Source organism: Hypanus sabinus, chromosome 4 (assembly GCF_030144855.1).
Source record: "Hypanus sabinus isolate sHypSab1 chromosome 4, sHypSab1.hap1, whole genome shotgun sequence".
NCBI classification, from domain to species: domain Eukaryota; kingdom Metazoa; phylum Chordata; class Chondrichthyes; order Myliobatiformes; family Dasyatidae; genus Hypanus; species Hypanus sabinus.
In genome coordinates this window covers 71,477,001-71,489,095 of record NC_082709.1, presented here as the reverse complement: position 1 = coordinate 71,489,095, position 12,095 = coordinate 71,477,001, and the positions used below count along the sequence as shown (strand labels likewise).

Below are 12,095 nucleotides of genomic sequence, written 5' to 3'. Positions count from 1 at the left end.
CCATACACCTAACAACAGAATGGATCATCATCATAGTGCTTTTCTTTCTGTCTTTATCATTGTAGAATTTCAAAAGATGCTACCTACTGGGGCATCTAGTCAACTCTTCTCTGCTTCACTCTGCAAAGCTCATCAGAACACGACTTCACATAGGACGTTACATCATTGCACCTGACACATTAAGTTCAAGCTCAGATAATGGCACTGTTGTGGTACAAATAGCAAGGTTAGAAGTCCTTTTCAAAAACCGATGATGGCCGTGAGCAATGATAATTGCTGTTGTTGATAAATTTATTGCTGTGGTGGAGTCTATCATATGGACCTACAAGCAGTGATAGTAGCTGTTTCATCTGGACTGCATCAGACAGTATCCTAGTTGCTTGCCCGTTCCTAAGGGAGTGCCAGTAATATTCTGCAGCCACGTGCCACCTCAGGAAGGCAGCATCCCCCCTCTCTGTTATATTAGCTGCTCTTTTCTGAAAGTGAGAGCCACTGAGTGCCTGTCAAGGAACTGTCTCTATGGATTTGTTAGTCCCCTGAGGAAATTTCTGTCTTTTAATGGCTCCTGGTAACCCACCACTACAAGCTTTGTGCAATCATGACTGTGGATATTGGAAGTGGTTTGAAGAAGAAACATAGGTGAGGTCAACTGTATTTGAAGTGAAACTTAAGCGAGGTCTATGGCACCTGAAATGTTGTCAAGGTCTAACAATAACCTCTTGACATAGAATTTCTGCCTTTGAACAGTGCAACTAGGTTCCATAAAGGCAGATCATTATTTCTCAGGTTATTATTTCCCTATTAGATCACAAACCCATGAAATACTGTAGGTTCTCAAGAAAATTTCAAAGTAAATGGGTTGTCCCTGACATCATGCTCTGAGCAAGTCTCCCTCCATCACAGTCTGTCAATATCCTCCTGCCCTGTTACCTGCAGTACCTGCTCTTCTTCTTTCCAAAAGGGGGCCTCGTGCATTGGCTGGTCCAATGATAGCAGTGTTACAGAGCATGTACTCTATGGCGTTGAAGTATCCAGGAACGCTGTGGAGCCTCATCTGGAGAACTTTGATGGAATCCCTAACTGAACTTCATGTACACCTATAGCAAACAATAAAATGCTGTACCCACTGCATGATGGATGGGAGTTAACAATTTATGGAATGTTCATTTTCCTTCAGGTTCTCGCTCTCCCTGTGTTGTAATGGTTGATGTTTTTTTCTTATGGACGATCATGATTTGTACATTCAGGAAGTGAATGGATGAAATGTTCATTGGAAATAAAGAGATAAGATTTTGGCTGTCTAAAGGCACTGGTGGCATATAGTCTATGGACATGAACCACTCTCCACCTCCTTTTTCATGTCTTCTGAGTGTAACCCCCTGGGTCGCCTCAGGCTCGCTCAGCTCGTTCTCATCTAGGGGGAGCAGCCTTCGGCCCCGCCAAACTGGGTAATCAGCTGGTGTGGATGCTGTGTGATGTCCCCGCCTCGCTAAAGAACAGACAGGACATCATATGCGATTAAATGAGTACAATTTATAAAGGTTACTATAGCTAAGTGATTAATAACAATACAGTATATATGAAGGAAAAAAAATAAAGAAAAGGCGCCAAACTTATCAAGGTCCAAACCACTTTGTGCACAGCCGTTGGAGCTCAATTACTGAAGTTTTCTGGCCACCATTCGATCCCCTCTGAACTCCTCGACTTGCAGCTCAGGACCACCCGAAGTGGTCAACCAAGCTCATCTATCGTCATCTCCTCTCCTCAGGGTACCTCCTGGCCTCGGACCCCCACTTGGGGTCCGTCCCTCACCCAGTTTACAGCATCGCATCCTCTCTCTCTCACTCCCTTGTGCCAATCTCCCCAAAGGCCCGCCAACAACACTTTACAGACTCAGAAGAAAGAACAACATTAATCCCAATTGGTTTACAAAGGAATACAATTCTCGTTATCAGTAGATCTTAACCTTAACCTTAACCTTAACCTTAACCCAGCACTATCTCAAAAACAAAGAAGCATTCCTACTTTTAACAAAACAAAGAAGCCATTTTGATTAACATACACAGTAACGAAGAAACCCCCTTTACACTCTCTCCCCAGCAAATAAAAGTCATGCCCTCATGACTATTAAATAACTCGCCACCTTTCCTGCCAATACACCCAAACCCAAGCACAAACAGTGACATCTCCTCCCCACACAGTAAACGTCACACCCTGTTCCTCAGGCGCTACATAGGCCAACTTATCTGGGAGTTTCCTAACCCTCAGAGACCTCTGTACCCTCTCACCTTAACCCTTCAGGCTCGGACACAACTTGGGATACCTGCTACCAACTCCTCTCTCAACCTCTCACTCATGCCCCCCACGGCACACAGCTAACCCTCCCAACTACACCTGACTCAGTGGGAGAAGGGCCAAAGGTCTCTTCCTCAGTCGAGGGAAAGTCAGCAAAAGGCAGCATGTACCACATATCCAGCACATCACTCTTTGAATCCGTATTCTTCCTCCTGACTTCTTCCAGATCAACTTCCAGGTTTTCCACTTCATTTGAAATGCCGATGGTCATCTTCAGGTTCCCTTCCAGCTTCCGCTTCCCTCTGCTGAGATCCGTCCGCAATTGCTTCACCTCCTCAAACTCCCCTTTCTGGGCTCTCGGATTTCTGTTGCCCTCAGTCAGACGACTTTCTTCGTTTTCTCCAACTTGTAAGTTTTCCTATTGGTTCCAGATCACTCTCTCCAGTCTCTCCGTCTTCATTTCAAACTTGATTCTGTAGAGACAGTCACTCACGAGCTGCGACCTTCGTCAGCCCTGGCACGTGTCCAGAAAACACTTTAACTCTGTAGTTCTCAGCCGCTCCTGCAACGACCTCAGTTCATATTCTCCCGAGGCAAATCCAAATGCCAGGAGATCATCCACATACACCAAAACTCCAAACACCTCCACATCCCCCTTGGTCTTCCACATGCCCCACGGGACAGTTGCAAGGGCTCCGGATATGCCCTGTGGCATCTTTTCGGACCACAAAACTCCTAGGGAACTTATAATGGCCGTCTTTTCCTTGTCGGCCCCACTCATCGGGATCTGGCAACATCCACTCCTCAGATCCAGCACCTTAAACCACGTTGCACCACTCAGACAGGCCATCACCTCTCCGGCCCTCAGGGCCATATTCTGGTCACTGAGTGTGCACCTCTTCAGTGCAATATAATCCACACACACACTGCCTACGTCTTCCACAGCTGTAGGGGCCAGTCGCCGCAACCTCTCTCTCACTGAGGTGTCTTCAGCAGTCAACTCCCCTCCCTCGTGGCATTTCGCAGCGTCCACTAAGAGGGTCTTACCCTCAGATACTTCCCCCAGGCCGTACCACCACCGGCTCTTGCTTGAATTCGGTATCGGCCCAATGCTGCTACACACATCCGCACAAGCAGCTCGAAACTCTGGGTGCATCAACAATGCCTCCAAACAGCTCTCACCCGCCTCCTCTGGGCAGGCCCCCAAGCGCACCAGCAGGATATTGGTTCTCTCTAGAACAGAAACGCTGCCTGTCTCAACAGGGTCCGGACACATCAGTATTAACGATTCACGATCCTCAGTCACCTCCACATTTGCCTCTAAGAACTCCATTTTCACTAACCAACAACCATCGTCTGGATAATCACCGGCACTGGTACCCCAAATGTCCAGTGCCCTCAATGTCGTCAAGGGTAAATGCTTCCAATAACGGTTGTAAAATGAACTGTACAGCAACTTAACCGGCGCCCTGGTGCCGAGGATGGTTTTAACTTGGCTTCCATCCATCTGTAATGACACCCGAGTGCGTGGTCCCTCTAAGCCTTCAGGAATAGGGTTTGTTCCTTTTGGGAGTTCCTTGGTACATTGCTGAGAATGTGCTCCCCCAGAGACCCCAAGCCGTTCCCCCACTGGGCCTCCTCTAAGTTTCCCGACACCTCTCGGATCAAGCGAACAACTGAGGGAGGAGCTGATCCCCTTGATAGATCCCCCTGGCACTGCAAGCAATTTATCTGCCCCCCCAGCCAAAAGGGATACCCTAAAAACTTCCACCAATCTCCTGCCACAGATATGATAAACCCCCCAGCTGCGGCATTTGACTTCCAGTCGAACCACATGCATTTTCCCACACTTTCACATAACTGACAGCTGTCACCCCGAGGTAATTGTACCTGACAGTTCTAACAATGCCACCAGCTTGCCTAATCAAACTTCCAACCAATCCCTGTCGCTTTCCCTCAGCCAAGCACTGCCACTCACTCAACAACTAAGAGGTCCGCTCCGCCCACGCCTCCGCCCCTGTAGGGCTGGATATTATTCCAACAACTGGGCGGAGCTTACCACTGCTGAAACATCTTGATCTGTCATTCCTCGCTCTCCTAACAACATGGACAGCCCATGGCCCCACCACCATTTCATCAACGCTAGTCGGAACTCAAACAATGCCCTCTGGGGCACCAACAGCCATCCCACCCAACACACATGCAGAGATAACCAGCAATCGCACACTTGCAAAGGCACACCAGCTCTTCACCGCAAACATAATTTAAAGAGGGTGATCACACAGCTTCCACAGAAATCAATCCCGGACGAGCCCCCACAATATAACCCTCGGTCGCCTCAGGTCCGCTCAGCTCATTCTCGCCTAGGGGGAGCAGCCTTTGGCCCCGCCAAACTGGGTAATCAGCTGGTGTGGATGCTGTGTGATGTCCCCGCCTCGCCCAAAAACAGACAGTACACCATATGCGATTAAATGAGTACAATTTATAATGGTTACTATAACTAAGTGATTAATAATGATACAGTATATATGAAGGAAAAAAATAAAGAAAAGGCACCAAACTTATCAAAGTCCAAACCACTTTGTGCACAACTGTTGGAGCTCAATTACTGAAGTCTTCTGGCCACCATTCGATCCCCTCCGAACTCCTCGACTCGCAGCCAAGGACCACCTGAAGTGGTCAACCAAGCACATCTATCGTTGTCTCCCCTCCTCAGGGTACCTCCTGGCCTTGGACCCCCCGCTTGGGGTCTGTCCCTCGCCCAGTTTACAGCATCACATCCTCTCTCTTACCTCCTCACGCCGATCTCCCCGAAAGCCCGCCAACAGTAGCTTACAGAATCAGAAGAAAGAACAACGTTAATCCCAATTGGTTTACAAAGGAATACAATTCTCATTATCAGCAAATTTTAACCCAAACAAGTTTCCAGCACTCTCTCGCAACAAAGAAGCTTTCCTACTTTTAACAAAACAAAGAAGCCATTTTCAATTAACATACACAGTAACAAAGAAAAAGATACCCCCTTTACATGAGCATTGCCTCTTCTCTGTCAGAGACGTACTAACTGAACACCTCAGCTGAAGTCATTCTGCTGGGGCCATGTCGCAGAGCGAAGTGGTACTTTAAATTCTACAGCTGCAGTGGATGGCATGGCTCCCTATTAGAAGCCAATAATGTTACCAAAGCAGAAGAGCGTGACCCAATTCCAATTACAAATTCTGCAAATGAGTGTTATTTGATGCATGATGTCATTGGCCACATCCTCAATTCTAAACGTCTGAATCTGGTTAATTATCTGCCTTCAATCACAAGGTCAATTTTTTCCAGCTGCACAAATCACGCAGAGTGACTGCATTTTTGGGATATATGCCTGAAAGCATTGAAATTCAAGTGGATGCCACTGAAGAACAAAGAGCCGCAGAGTTCATTTTCTGAACATTTAAGTTTAATATTGGCTACAGGGTCAGTACCAGAATCTGCCACTGGGGACAGTGATCAAAGACAAGCTGATCAGAAAGGTTATTTGGCTTTGTTAAGGTTAAGACATGTTTGACAAATAGAATTTGTTGTGGAGGTCAAGAATAAAGCTGATAATTGCGTATAGACTGATGCTCTTGATGTGGATGTATAAAAGTCATTCAGCAACATCCTAGAGAAGATATTTTGAGTAAATATATGTGTATGGATTTGAAGGTGGTTTTTAGACTGGTAGCAAGTAATGATTGAGGGTAAAAAATAAGTATTCTAGTATATTCCGTTGATCTGGTTCTGCTTCAAGTATCAATTTTTCACCATCTTGATTAAGAATCGGTGAAAGATTAGCAAGTTAGATTTCCAAGCTATCAATTTATACTAATTGAGGAAGGGATGCAAATTGTGGAAGTGTGAGCAGGAAATTGCAAAGAAAGAAGATGAAGGAAGTAGACAAAACTGTGAAGGATGGAGTTGTGTGTAGGAAAGTTTAGAGTACTTTGTAAGTGATGAGTAAGCAATTATGGAAGATCAAAAGAACAAAAGAGAGTACAAGTATAAAAATCATGAAACATCAAAAGGCAGGTATACAAGGGGCTGGTAGAACATTTGTCTCATTTTAAGGAACAGAAGAACTTATAGTTAGTGATTACAGGATGTTGGTTACATTCTTTTTCCCAATTTTTCTCTCTCATTCCTTCTGTATATCTTCCTAAGTGATTAATTGTGAATTCAGTAAGAAGTTTCAATTCAAAACAAATACCTAGAAATTAGAGTATACCATCCTATGATCTGCTGATTTAGCATTAATATCTACTCTGATGTCACAAAAAATTATAATACCAGGAAAGAGTACATTAAAAGGCATTTTGTATACCTTTTCATAAGCTGGAGTGGACTTTGATTCCTGTTGGGAAGCGCATGAAGTTTTTATAACTGTCATAATTTCCTCTTTGCAACTCAAAGAAATATTAGGCCTTAAAGAAAATGTGGGGAAGGGAGAAGTGGCAGTCTCTGATGTGTGTGTGGTCACCCCCCTCTTGATCCAGAGCCGTAATTGTGAACCATGCCATAATTGGTGAGGTATGGAGTTAACAATCCAAAGACGTGACAGCATCTTGCACCGGGATGTGCAAATTGGAGATGCTGTGATCATTAAGGGTTCTCAAGGTGATGCTGACCAACAAAAAATAAGTCTGTAAAAAGCTGTGAGTTAAACAACTGTGTTACATTAGGGATCCTTTGATTCACATCTCTTTTCTGATTTGCTTTGGTGATTGCTCTTTGTTTTTTGAATCTGATAAAGGTAGCATGATACCCTTTGTGCACTAATCTACTTTGTTAATTGTAGATCCTGATGCTTTGACCATGATGGATGGCATCATTAAGCTGGTTGCTGATTCTAAAGCTTGAATATGTCAGTTAGGTTAAGGTGAAACTCTCACACACACACACAAATTGTGTATATTAGTGCATAACGATGTCTGTGAATGAATCCTGTTTTGAGGTTGAATTGTCTTGGCTCATGAAGGTGGAATTTTTGACAGGGTTGGATATGTGGTTTAAAAATGGCAATAATTATTTTAAGTTCATGTAGTTACTTATTAGCCTTTAACTTCCAAAAGAAATTTAGTTTCATATTATAATACACTATTAATCACAAGAATTGTTATCTTTAAACAGATTCTGAGTGATAAGGTTTTTTTTACTAGACTTTAGTTTCATATGCATTTTATTTCAATTTAAACTTAAAGGTCTATTTGCTCAAATTTCGATATAAAATAACTCCTGGTGTCTGTACATCCACATCTTCCAAATTGAACAGACATATAGATGTTATTATCCATCACATTTGATGAAGCTTGGGAAATACACCTGGGAAAAAAAGCAAGTTAAAAGCAGCTTTTTTTAATAGTATTATGTAAGATGGTTAAGTAATGAAGTATCTGGAGAATGGGCATTCGCTGCTATCATTGTTTATCATACCCTGCCAGAGCTAGTGGGTGCCTGGGGTTACAGATCTAAGAGAAGCAGAGTAGTGAAATATGGATGCTGTCTGTCTCTTGTCCTCAACTAGAAGGCTTTGCCTCTGCATTATATCCAACTAGAGAGAAAAATATACTGAAATATGGCAAACATGGTCAAGTGACGTGAGCCTTGGCATTCCAGCTTAAGACCCTTTAGTAGGAACGTGAGTTGTCAGGCTTTTTCATCAAATGCATTTTAAAATAAACTCAAGGACAGAAACATAAAACTAGCCTCTTCAGTGGAATATTAATTAAAATGAAACAACCTTCTGACAAGATCAGGTGAGGAAAAATATTCATAAGATGGGGCTAATTATTACAAGAATAAATGAGTGACTAAGGTATTAGAATAAAACAACAAAGCAATCTTTTTCTCTGGTTACTTATCTTCCTTCTCTTGATAGAAGGTAAGGAAATAAATAACAGAAGCATTTTAAAAATGGTTTGGTAGTGTGTAAGACTAACTGGTTGGTTAAGCGACAGACTGTATTGTGCAGTTAGAGATGTTTATAGATCTTTAATGTCATAAAATTTCATTCAGAGCTTCCACTGGTTGTATGAAATTAATTTAGCTGAGTCTTTGAAATATCAGCAGTGACAATGGTGAAGGTAGTAATAATAGTGGCAGTTATGATGAGAGTGATACCTGTCAGAGCCATGACAACAGTGGTAGTAATGATTTCAGTGAGAGATAATTTTAGCCTGGACATGGAAGATTGAACTACTATGAGATCCAACTGATTCCAGCTCACGTTGTTGTTGAACTCCAAGAAGTTTAAAATTTGGGCTGAAACTGGATATTTATTAGAACTTGGAAATCTATTTACTTGGTATAATAATGAAATCACATAAATACATAAATAATGCATCAAGGGTACATCCCAATCTTACAATTATAGTTTGTACCTGAGTGACCCGACCCAGCCTTGCTCATATCTTCTGTTTAAAACCCAGCAGGTCTGCATGGCACCCAGATATCTATTGGAACAGTACAGGCCACCAGACACTTCCCACATCTAGCCTGGAACTCTTACTCACAAAGGCTCTGCTTGGTTAACCTGTCGGATGTATAAAGGGTCCCTTGAAATCAATGTGAATTACTGGTTTTCGACCAAATGGTAAATAGGCTGTTATATTTGATTTGATTTGTAGTTTAAATATATTTAATTTTTGTAATATAATTTAATATTTTAGTATTTTAAAATAATGAAATAATTTTACTGTCTTATTGTTTTAATAATTCCCATTTTTTTTAGTGAGTCTGGAGCAACTGTTAAAGCTATTCAGAATATAATCAGACATTTACACCAGGAGTGTCCCTGCACTGGATATGCTGAGCTGACCTTTTCAAACCCTTTGGAAGCTGACCTCCCAGTGGAAGACTACATCTAGGGGCATGCTGGAAGAAATAAAATAGTAGTAGGAGAAATGGCTATTAATTTGAGTATCAATAGTGATCTGCCCTGGAACAAAGGACAATGAGGAGGAGTTTGATAGATAAGTATGTGAGATCCCTAGGTATGTTGAATTCCTTCAGCAAAGGTGGTACCAACTGAGCCTCAAGTTATATAGTAGAACGATTTGACAGAAGTTGACAAAAATGAGTTTAAGTGACATTATGGAAGTTCCTGTCTGAAAGGGCATTAGAGGTAGAAATACTCATCAAATCGGAAAGGCATCTAACTTTATACCTAGAGTCACATTCCGAAAGGCCGCAGCCTGAAGAACTAGTAAGAAAGATTAACCTAATGAGAAATAATAAAAATTTTGCAGATGTAGATGTCTTTCTGGCTTCTGTCCGCTTTCCTTTCCAGTCCTAATGAAGGATCTTAGTTGACTGCTTATTCTCCTCTACAGATGCTACCCGACTTGCTGAGATCCTCCAGCATTTTGTGTATGTTGCTTAACCTACTGAGATGCATTTTTGACTGGCACAGATGTGATAGACTGAAATGCTTCCTGTTATGACATACATTTTGAAGCCTCAATGATAAGTAGGCACCTGTAAACATGGAATACACTCGGTCCCTGGATATTTAACAGATAAAATTATAAAGAGGAAATATTTATTAAATTATTGATGATGACACATGTATATGTAAGTGCAAGCAAATGGCTGCACCATACAAAATATTATGGAGGGAAGAATAGAATCAAAGGGTAAAAAAAATTACTTGATTCTGGCATTAGCTATGTGTGTGCAGAACATGGTGCCTCAGGGCAGATGCTGAACTTTGACACACAATCCAGCCCATTGTAACAGTTGGGCAGGCTCTGCTCCTGGTTGCCTGCACATCATTTCTACAGCTTTCACGCCTTCATCCTCCTAAACAGAAATGTGTGAGGCTACTTTGAAAATACTTTCTGGCTTGTATTTTGCTCAGAAGTCTAGAAGATTTGCTAAAAGAAAATCACCTCCTCAGTTTCCCAATCCACAAAGTCCTTGTGGAGATATTAAACTCTACAGGCACCACATCATTGGGCTGGAGTTGAAGCTGGCTCTTAAGTACTTGTAAAAGAAAATGCAAAAATCTTACTTATTTATCCTAAGTTCATGTAAACGAAATAGGAACAATCTATGTGATAAAAATATTGTTCACTAGGTAACAATTAAGTATTTCAAAACAATACATTTTATGAGAAGACTATTCACTTTAACATGATTTATCATCTATTAAGTACAGGATGATAAATTACAGCCTGTTGCTACATTTATGTACTTTGTGAGGAATATCTCCCAAAACAATCTAGCTCTGCTGCACAGGATAATCTGAGTAAATGTAAACTAATGAACCAGTAATGAAGGAGTTGTTGAGGCAAAATGAATTCAACAGATGAGGACGACATGGCCCAAGGCAATTAATTGGAAATTAGAATATGAATTCAAATTAAGATAATGTTCAGCGACAACACTCACCTTGAAATGCACATGAAAATGCACGATTTTCTGAACAATACATAACGTGTATTTACTTTGTTCAATATCCTTTATTTTCAACATGATTGAGCAGTCAGAAAATCATTTTGCCTTTTAAATTATTCCTAAATTTGAAGCCCTGAATACTGTTTGTTGAAGTGCTGTCAGTGCTTCACCCATCTGAGACCACAAGTTGCTGAGATGTACTGTACGAACAAATAAGGTCTTATCTTATGGGAGCATCTTGTAAATGTAGTTCAACATTACAGCAATGCTTGTAGTTCAAAAGATAAAATAAATTAATTGTTCTGAATGCTAATGTATACCTCTTCCTTTAAGTGCATATCTCAATGTCAACATTAGCCATGGCAATGATGTACCCTTCAAACGTGAACTTACTTGTAGTCATTGGTAAGATGGCAGACTGGGACTTCTGCCTGGCTCTGTGATTATGCCAACACCACATTATATCCTCCTTGGTGGGTAGAAAGCACGGACCGTGATGGGGGTATATTCTCATTTAAAATGAAGAGCTTGAATTTTATGGAAATCTCATTCATAATAATTTCAAACTGCCCTGTTACCTGTGGTTTCACTAAAACATAATTTTATTTGGGATTTGGGATTTCAATTTATTTCTCAGCAGTTTATATACCATATTAATTAGCTGTAAATTAAAGGACCATACTACAGTACATATTAGAAATGAATTCCATTAATGAGAGAGCCAGGGGGCAGAACTGCGTGTAGATGCTATTACCAAGGAAAAACTGAAAGATTTGAAGGTAGAGAAGTTACCCAGACCAGACAGCTTTCAACCCAGGGTCCTGAAAGAGGTGGCTGTAGAGACTGTGACTGTGTATTTAATATTTCGGTCACATATTGTTTGATTAAGCATTCCCTGTTTGTTTGCATAATTCACTATGGGTAATATGTAAGAAGTAGGTGAATGGCATACGTTATTACACCACCACATCTTATGTTAGTGCCCCACTAAAGAAAGGCTAAGAAGATATGTTTTCTGGTTCCCATGTTTTACTTTTGATTAGTTTCTGGTATTACAAGATACAGCAATGACTATGAGGAAGTTTTAAAACAAATGAGGTGACTACCTATCTGTTAAAGTACAATATGTTTTTCTTTGGAAGGGGAGAGAAATGTTTGAGTTTTTAAAAAATGCAGCATATTTTTGTTTGGAAGGGGAAAAAGACGGTTGACTTTAAAAAAAAGGGTAGAAAAATGGATGAAATTAACAAGCCACAAGTACAGCCATAAGTTCATAAACAATGAGTACTGGGTGATAATAATAAATTTTACATATTGCAGAAATAGCTGACTACATCAGAAAGATAGATGTGTTCGATTGCAGGCAGATGGCTGAACGA

At 41.3% G+C, this 12,095-nt stretch overlaps 1 long non-coding RNA gene across 1 annotated transcript; it reads left to right on the top strand.

The window, feature by feature from the left end:
* Positions 1 to 8,551: 8,551 nt before the first annotated feature.
* LOC132392284 (uncharacterized) lies at positions 8,552 to 9,340 on the top strand. The gene is made up of 3 exons (XR_009511482.1): positions 8,552 to 8,623; positions 8,751 to 8,911; positions 9,050 to 9,340. It is a non-coding gene; the product is annotated as an uncharacterized LOC132392284 (long non-coding RNA).
* The last annotated feature ends 2,755 nt before the right edge of the window (positions 9,341 to 12,095 follow it).